We start from the raw sequence: 9,910 nt of genomic DNA, 5'->3' as shown, positions 1-9,910 counted from the left end.
AACCTGACATAACACAAATTGTCTAACCAATTAGTTACCTAATAACTACCAGAGGACAGCAGATTTCACTTGGTTAGTCAGGTTAAGTCAATTGTAATCAGTTAGTGTTTGACTAAGATGAATTACTTAACCTGATTGATGTTTATTTTATATTTAATACCCAGACTTATATCAATGCACTGAAATAAGCATCTTAAGTCCAAGCAATCTGCCTATACATCTCACCCCTTTCTATGTTCAACAATCACAAACAAGGTAGTCCTAGTGTGTTGGTGAGATGCTCAAATTCTAGTCCTATAGGAACATGCTTTCTAAGGGATTGGTCTAGTCTAAGGCTAAAACTATTTTTGAAATTCTAAAAATGGAAAATTTTGAAAACATAAAAAATGTTTTACCTTGGAATTTAAAACCAACTATTTTTGAAAACAATTTTGAAAATCCTAGTCTATTAAACACATTCCAAGCTTCCGACGTAGATTGCTAAACTCACTTTCAGGGAAGGGTTTGGTAAATATATATGCTAAATTAGACTTGGACTCAATGTATTTAAGTTCAATATCTCCTTTAGTGACATGATCCCTGATAAAGTGATGTCTAATTTCTATATGTTTGGTTCTTGAATGATGCACAGGATTTTTTGTTAAATTATTGAACTAATATTATCAATTAATACTTTTACATTAGTGAGGTTTAAATTAAAATCTTTTAAGGTGTGCATCATCCATAGTAGTTGTGCGACGCACCCTCCTATGGCTATATATTCTGACTCAGTTGTAGATAGAGCAACACAGTGTTGCTTTCTACTAAACTAGCTGACAAGTGATGGACCTAGTAATTGACATCCACCACTTGTGCTTTTGCGGTCTAACTTACACCCAGCGTAATCTGAGTTAGAATATCCTATTAACTCAAAAGTATTAGTTCTAGGATACCAGATTCCTACATTTGACGTTCCTTTAAGATATCTAAAGATTCTTTTGACTTGAGTCAAGTGAGATTCTTTAGTACAAGTTTGGTATCTAGTACACATACTAACTGCAAATAAAATATCGGGTCCACTTACAGTTAAGTATAGTAGGTTACCTATGACACTTCTATAGTATTTTAAGTCAACTAGTTTTCTATTTGGATCGTCATCTATAATTGTGTTAACTGCCATTGGTGTTTTTATTTCTTTAGTGTTTTCCATCCCGAATTTTTTAAGTAATTCTTTGGTGTATTTTTGTTGATAAATATAATTTCCCTCATTTGTTTGTTTGCTTTGTAAGCCTAAAAGGTAGGTTAATTTTTTAACTAGACTCATTTCAAACTCTTGTTCCATTAGATTACTAAATTCTTCTAAGAATTCACTAAAACAAAAAAGGCATACGACAATGGATATTATCTGTTGTCGTAGGGTCAAAAAACCGTTGTAACTGACAGCGTTGTAAAATCCATTGCCCTACGACAACAGTTTTGAATCCGTTGTCTTTGTAGACATTCGACAATGGTTTTTATCCGTTGTTGTTTATATGCTTAAAAATTATTTACCCTATACGACAACGTTTTAAAACCGTTGTGGTAGATAATTTCGACAATAGATATAAACCGTTGTGATAGACTCTTTTAACCATTGTGATAGATAATATTTACAACATATTTAAACCGTTGTGGTTTTGAATTTTACAACAATTATAAACCATTGTGGTATATAATTTAAATATGTTGTGGATAAAACCATTGTCTTTTATCACTTTTCACGAAAAAAAATCTATTGTGGTTATACTTTTTACAACATTTCTAATCATTGTCTTTAATGTTCATGTTGTAACATGATAAAAACAAACAACCAATCTTTATTTAATATAAACAAACCACCAATACAAAACTAAATATTTACTACATTCAATCCATGAAAATGTTATCTTCAAATTTCAAAAATTAACTACACACATTAAAATGAGAAAATAATAGTTGTGTAATCGAAATCCAAAATATGTCAGCTAAAATATACAAAAAGAGTTGTACTCATCAAACTTAGTAGTATCAAATGATAAATCACATGTTTTCCATTACGATGTTCGCCATATGACTTCTTCGCATTAGCAAGGCAATCTAGAAACTAAACAAAGCTCACTCCTTGCATCAAAAATCCCAATCCTCATGAATTGCCCTTGAGTTACGTACCTACAAGAGAAAAGTCAATTAATCAATACTTAAAACTCAAATCATTGATTTAATGCAAACAAAGTCAGAAGGAGAGAAAAATTAAACAAAATTTATCAAAGAAAAATATAAAATATAAGAGAAAAGAGAATTGTAGTAACTGCATGAACTGTAACTAGAGAATAATACCGTACATCATTCTAAGGCATAATGTCTTAATCTGGAACCCAGTCAAATAATTTATATTATCACCCAAATCTAAAGTCATTACCATTAATATAGCTGGAAAGTTGTAGTTAGAACCATCACTATGATAATAATTATTTTACCTTAATTGGATCATATCTGCGACAAATATTAAAACTCACCTCTAGATCCAAGGAAATCCTCCACAAAAGACCATTATCACTATCACATATAAGGTCAGGAACCAGTAAAATCCAATTGTCTCCATTTATCATTGCACTATATGCACTAGTGAGACTATCCTCAACTTGACTCCTTGTCTACTTAAAACTAAATGGTGTCTCAACAAAAGTGGAAGTGGAGCAGATATTGGTGATAGAGAATCAAGAAATATATCATACATTATGACAACTGTTGCATCAACTTGATGAACAAAAGTACATTGTCAATCACACTAACTGCAACTTTGCTTGAATAAATAGGTAAAGCCCCCTGAAAAAATATACAAGGTATGTCCTTAAAGATATTTAAAGCTAAACGTAAACTCAATGAGTGTTTCTTGTGTTGCAAAGTATGCGGTCCTTATACCAAGTTAACTTATATATTATTAACATATTAGTAAAGAAAGCTTAAATATTTTAGGAGTAAAGAAATTCAACAACCCAATTCCAAACAAATAACACACTGATTCTTAGAGGATGTGACATGCAAGAAACTTTTATATATAAATAGAACTCATAGAAAAATGGAACAACAAATGAACAGTAGTACCTGTGACAATTTATTGCCCAAAAGCACAACTGAAGATACATCACTAGCTGCACCAATACCTTCACCCATTGCAATATCAACATCTATTGAAGCCAAGGCAACAACATCATTAATACCATCACCAACCATAGCAACAATTTGTTTCTCTTTTTAAAGTTCAGAGATGAATCTCTGTTTCGCCTCTGGTTTAACTTCATAAAGCACCTGCATACACATAACGCCAAATATATTTCAGTTTTAAGAGACAAATTGAGTTCCCTTCCTCATCAAAGATATTTACTAGCAATAATTCTTAAACTTCCAGATATGATTATCTCAATAAAGAATTTGTAATGGCCTGCTCACATGAAAGAACTACCCTACAACTACCCAAATAACTCAAGCCTAAGTTAGTAATGGTTCATTCATCTAAACCTATAAGACTTATTTATTAGCCCACAACTCTACATGTAAGGTGCAATAATCTCATCCGCTTAAGGATTAGGCATCCCTATCACAACCTAAACTTATGCTACCAGAAATAATACCATAACATTAAGTAATTACATCAAAAATTGATTTAAAAGTGTGTATATAATATTCAAATTAGTATGAGTGAAGTGAGCTGGTAAATATGCATTACGCTGATTTACTATGGTTGCGGATTGCAAAGATGAATCAGATGTAAATTTAGTCTAGGAGTTTTTCTTGCAAAGAACACTGAGAAAGGTGAACGAGAATTCAGTACTTTTAACTCAGGGTTCACATAACATACCTTTCTTTTGTCAATTCCAATCATATATGCTACGTATTCAGCAGCATTCTTCTTGTCTAGTATATATGTTTATTCCTTGTTTAGCTAAAGTCTCAACAACCAGTCGTATGTCTTCCCTTACTTTATCCTCAAAATAAATAACACCTGCTAATGCACTATCAACTCCTACATATACAACAGACTAGTTCTGAGGCTCTGCATTTGGAAATTGGTTCCCATGGACACCGTGCTTGCAACAGCACAAAAACAAATTAGATGATGGATACAGACGTTGTATCTAGATAGTGACAAGTATGAATTTTGTATCATCTTATAGCTAGTGATATAGTCTTACAAAGATTTCAATGGAGGAAAAGGTTAATGTAACATAACCTAAATAGTTGAAATTCACTTGATGATGATGAATAGCAATTATCTATTCTATAAGCATCATTATCTTTCAGGTAACGAGGGACAGAAGAACATGCAGCATGCACACTAAGTTTACTTTGACATGGCTATCTAAGAAAAAACTGAGCAAAAATGTGTGTTTCAACACCCATTTAACAACAGAAAGGACCAGCTTTCCAAAAGAAAACGGCAATTTACCAAAGGGCGCACTTGAAAATCTGAATTTACCAAAAGGCGTATACTGCTTTGGTATTTATCAAAGAGCGCACTTTTTTAAAAGCATTTCCTATTTTACCCTCCTAATAAATTGGCTTTTTCTATTATTTTTCTTTTCTTCATTATATTTCTCTCACTTCTCTCTCTCCTCTGTCGGCAGAATATAGGAATAACATTAGTCAATCTTTAATCACATTTTAATACATTTGAAGAAGCCAAAATAAATAATGGACACCATATTTGGACTCCTTGCAATTTTAGAAATCCACAGGAACTGAAATGGGTGCAATCGGAGCTTTCTAGGTCGATCAGTGGGTTTCGGTCAAAACCCACTGATGGACCTAGAGAGCTCCGATTGCACTCATTTCAGTTTCTATGGATTTCTAAAATTACAAGGAGTCAAATATGGTGTACATTATTTATTTTGACTTTTTATAGATATTAACAAGAAAAATCAAAGAATCGGCATAAAAGCCCACGTTGGGCCTGATATGGAATCATATCAGGCCCAACGTGGGCCTGATATCATTCCATATCAGGCCCACGTTGGGCCTGATTTGAGTCCATATCAGGCCCAATGTGGGCTTTTTTGCCGATTCTTTGATTTTACTTGTTAACATCTATAAAAAACCAAAATAAATAATGGACACCATATTTGAACTCCTTGCAATTTTAGAAATCCATAGAAACTGAAATGGGTGCAATCGGAGCTCTCTAGGTCCATCAGTGGGTTTTGACCGAAACCCACTGATCGATCTAGAAAGCTCCGATTGCACCCATTTCAGTTTCTATGAATTTCTAAAATTACAAGGAGTGAAAATATGGTGTCCATTATTATTTTTGGCACTCCTAGTGGTGGACCAGAGGTTTTGAAAACCCCTAAATCTCTCTTTCTTTTTTTTTTCCTTTTTTTTTGTTTAGGCATGATATGAAGAGATATCATGCCCAAGTTAGGCCTGATATCTCTTCATTTCAGGCCCAATGTGGACCTGATATCTCCCCATATAAGGCCCAATGTGGGCCTGATATGAGAGATATCAGGCCTAGTAACAACAAAAATAAAAAAAATTAAAAAAAAAAGAAATAAAGAGAGATTTAGGGTTTTCAAAACCTCTGGTCCACCACTAGGAGTGCCAAAAATAATAATGGAAACCATATTTTCACTCCTTGTAATTTTAGAAATTCATAGAAACTGAAATGGGTGCAATCGGAGCTTTCTAGATCGATCAGTGGATTTCGGTCAAAACCCACTGATGGACCTAGAGAGCTCCGATTGCACCCATTTCAGTTTCTATGGATTTCTAAAATTGCAAGGAGTTCAAATATGGTTTCCATTATTTATTTTGCCTTCTATAGATGTTAACAAGCAAAATCAAAGAATTGGCAAAAAGGCCCACATTGGGCCTGATATGGACTCAAATCAGGCCCAACGTGGGCCTGATATGGAATGATATCAGGCCCACGTTGGGCCTGATATTGAATGATATCAGGTCCAACGTGAGCTTTTAAGTCAATTCTTTGATTTTACTTGTTAACATCTATAAAAAGCCAAAATAAATAATGTACACCATATTTGAACTCCTTGTAATTTTAGAAATCCATAGAAACTGAAATGAGTGCAATCGGAGCTCTCTAGGTCCATCAGTGGGTTTTGACCGAAACCCACTGATCGACCTAGAAAGCTCCGATTGCACCCATTTCAGTTCCTGTGGATTTCTAAAATTGCAAGGAGTCCAAATATGGTGTCCATTATTATTTTGGCACTCCTAGTGGTGGACCAGAGGTTTTGAAAAACCCTAAATCTCTCTTTCTTTTTTTTTCTTTTTTTTTGTTTAGGCATGATATGAAGAGATATCATGCCCACGTTGGGCCTGATATCTCTTCATATCAGGCCCAATGTGGGCCTGATATCTCCCCATATCAGGCCCAATGTGGGCCTGATATGAGAGATATCAGGCCTAGTAACAACAAAAAATAAAAAAATTAAAAAAAAAGAGAGATTTAGGATTTTTCAAAACCTCTAGTCCACCACTAGGAGTGCCAAAATAATAATGGACACCATATTTGGACTCCTTGGAATTTTACAAAATCCACAGGAACTGAAATGGGTGCAATCGGAGCTTTCTAGGTCGATCAGTGGGTTTCGGTCAAAACTCACTTATGGACCTAGAGAGCTCCGATTACACTCATTTCAGTTTCTATGGATTTCTAAAATTACAAGGAGTTCAAATATGGTGTACATTATTTATTTTGGCTTTTTATAGATGTTAACAAGTAAAATCAAAGAATCGGCATAAAAGCCCACGTTGGGCCTGATATGTAATCATATTAGGCCCAACGAGGGCCTGATATCATTCAATATCAGGCCCAACGTGGGCCTGATATCATTCCATATCAGGCCCACGTTGGGCCTGATTTGAGTCCATATCAGGCTCAATGTGGGCTTTTTTGTCGATTCTTTGATTTTTCTTGTTAACATCTATAGAAGGCAAAATAAATAATGGACACCATATTTGAACTCCTTGCAATTTTAGAAATCCATAGAAACTGAAATGGGTGTAATCGGAGCTCTCTAGGTCCATCAGTGGGTTTTGACCGAAACCCACTGATCGATCTAGAAAGCTCCGATTGCACCCATTTCAGTTTCTATGAATTTCTAAAATTACAAGGAGTGAAAATATGATGTCCATTATTATTTTTGGCACTCCTAGTGGTGGACCAGAGGTTTTGAAAATCCTAAATCTCTCTTTATTTTTATTTATTTTTTATTTATTTTTTGTTGTTACTAGGCCTCATATATCTCATATCACGCCCACATTGGGCCTGATATGGGGAGATATCAGGCCCACATTGGGCCTGATATAAAGAGATATCAGGCCCAACGTGGGCATGATATCTCTTCATATCATGCCTAAACAAAAAAAAGGAAAATAAAAGAAAGAGAGATTTAGGGTTTTTCAAAACCTCTGGTCCACCACTAGGAGTGCCAAAAATAATAATGAATACCATATTTTCACTCCTTGTAATTTTAGAAATTCATAGAAACTGAAATGGGTACAATCGGAGCTTTCTAGATCGATCAGTGGGTTTCGGTCAAAACCCACTGATGGACCTAGAGAGCTCCGATTGCACCCATTTCAATTTCTATGGATTTCTAAAATTGCAAGGAGTTCAAATATGGTGTCCATTATTTATTTTGGCTTTTTATAGATGTTAATAAGCAAAAGCAAAGAATCGGCAAAAAAGCCCACATTAGGCCTGATATGGACTCAAATCAGGCCCAACGTGGGCCTGATATGGAATGATATCAGGCCCACATTGGGCCTGATATTGAATGATATCAGGCCCACGTTGGGCCTGATATGATTCCATATCAGGCCCAACGTGGGCTTTTATGCCGATTCTTTGATTTTGCTTGTTAACATCTATAAAAAGCCAAAATAAATAATGTACACCATATTTGAACTCCTTGTAATTTTAGAAATCCATAGAAACTGAAATGAGTGCAATCGGAGCTCTCTAGGTCCATCAGTGGGTTTTGACCGAAACCCACTGATCGACCTAGAAAGCTCCGATTGCACCCATTTCAGTTCCTGTGGATTTCTAAAATTGCAAGGAGTCCAAATATGGTGTCCATTATTTATTTTGGCTTCTTCAAATGTATTAAAATGTGATTAAAGATTGACTAATGTTATTCCTATATTCTGCCGACAGAGGAGAGAGAGAAGTGAGAGAAATATAATGAAGAAAAGAAAAACAATAGAAAAAGTCAAATTATCAGGAGGGTAAAATAGGAAATGCTTTTAAAAAAGTGCGATCTTTGGTAAATACCAAAGTAGTGTACGTCTTTTGGTAAATTCAGATTTTCAAGTGCGCCCTTTGGTAAATTACCGAAAAGAAAAAGAATGGCTCCATGCCCTTCCGGAAAAGGCATTGTACGAACAACATTTATATCTAAGGGTGTCCTATAAATACCATATACCTTCTGACTCAGCTTAAAGTCCCAACAGAAACCTTCATTTTTTCAATTATAGCTACTACACCAAAGCCAGGTTCTTCAGTGAATGCCCCATCTTTAGCCTGTCATAGATATTACTGATTAGGAAGTAAACTAAGATAAACCAACCAAGCATATTATAATGAAAATAGGAAATTGAATGGACAAATATAGATTGCTCTGTTTAATTATGCACACACAATCATTTAAAGGCTACAACTACCAATCAAGAGCTGGGAAATTAGATTGGGTTGTTAAAATATCCATTACAGTCTGCTTCTTATAGACTGGTTTCAAAGAGAAAATTTGAGAAAACTTATTGATTAGTGGACATAAACTAAACAATGCTAAAAAAATTGTAGAAGAAAGTTGGATTAAATAATAATTGTGTAATGTTAACCATGAATTGTTGAAAACTCGACAGAAAACAATAGATACTTCAAGCAATACGGTTCTATTAGGAAATTAATTCATTGCACCAGCATAAGATCTATTGTTAGCCAATTTTCATTTATGAAATCAAGGTTTTAGTTTTAGTGGATGTATCAGAAGTAGAATCCAAAGTGAGATCTATTAGATACATGCAAAAATAGCTAGAGGTCACATTGTAGGTACCAAATATTATAAACTATAAGCAGAAGTCCTAAATCACTTCTAACACCAAAACTAGCATCTGCAACATGAGAATTAATAGCTTAACTATGTGATGGATGAACTCTGTATGTTATAGAAAGAAGCATTGATTACAATATAGATTGTAAACTTTACCACTTTTTAACAAATTGATCCCACCTTTCAGTTATAACAACTCCACCATGATTTATATCACAAACAATTGTCATTCCATTAAGTTTATCATCCTGTAATGGATAAATATTGGTACAACATCATTCAACTCAATCAACTAAATTGTGATGAAGTCAGTGACATTTTTCTTTTTTAATTGATAAATTTTTCAGAGAAATGAAATTGTTAGTATGTTAGGATGAATTTGTTAGAATTGAAAGGTGAGAATACATTTGTTAAGAGTGATAAATACTGGGATATCTATAGCAATTAATCCAAGAAAAAAAGTACCAAAGTCATTTTCAAAATAAAACGCCATTATGTTGAACTATGAAGTGTGAAACTTACAATTAATAGTAAAAATATAATAGTACCTAAAAAGTTTCCAATAGAAGCTTCAAGGTTGATGTCAAGTTACCTTGACATTTTCACAACCAATGGAATGAGCCGCTTCAACAAAATATCAGCTTCAGTCTATTTGAACTCATGGCTTTCTCTGTGCATTATACATGATTTCATCAGTGAAATAACCTTTTTAGTAAGCATCGTAAGATATCACCTGCCATGTCACCTAGTTCCAGTGTTGTATGTTAGAGTAAAAGGCTAAAAGCAACTATTCCTTTTCTCGAATCAAATTGCATGCATTTTTCACAACATGTCATAGA

General features: G+C 34.1%; 1 pseudogene; it reads right to left on the bottom strand.

Annotated features, from left to right (window-relative positions):
• Positions 1–2,903: 2,903 nt before the first annotated feature.
• On the bottom strand, positions 2,904–9,705 carry LOC121994873 (annotated as a pseudogene).
• Between the last annotated feature and the right edge of the window lie 205 nt (positions 9,706–9,910).

This window comes from Zingiber officinale, chromosome 6A, assembly GCF_018446385.1.
Source record: "Zingiber officinale cultivar Zhangliang chromosome 6A, Zo_v1.1, whole genome shotgun sequence".
Taxonomy (NCBI): Eukaryota; Viridiplantae; Streptophyta; class Magnoliopsida; order Zingiberales; family Zingiberaceae; genus Zingiber; species Zingiber officinale.
This window is presented reverse-complemented; position numbering and strand designations above follow the sequence as displayed.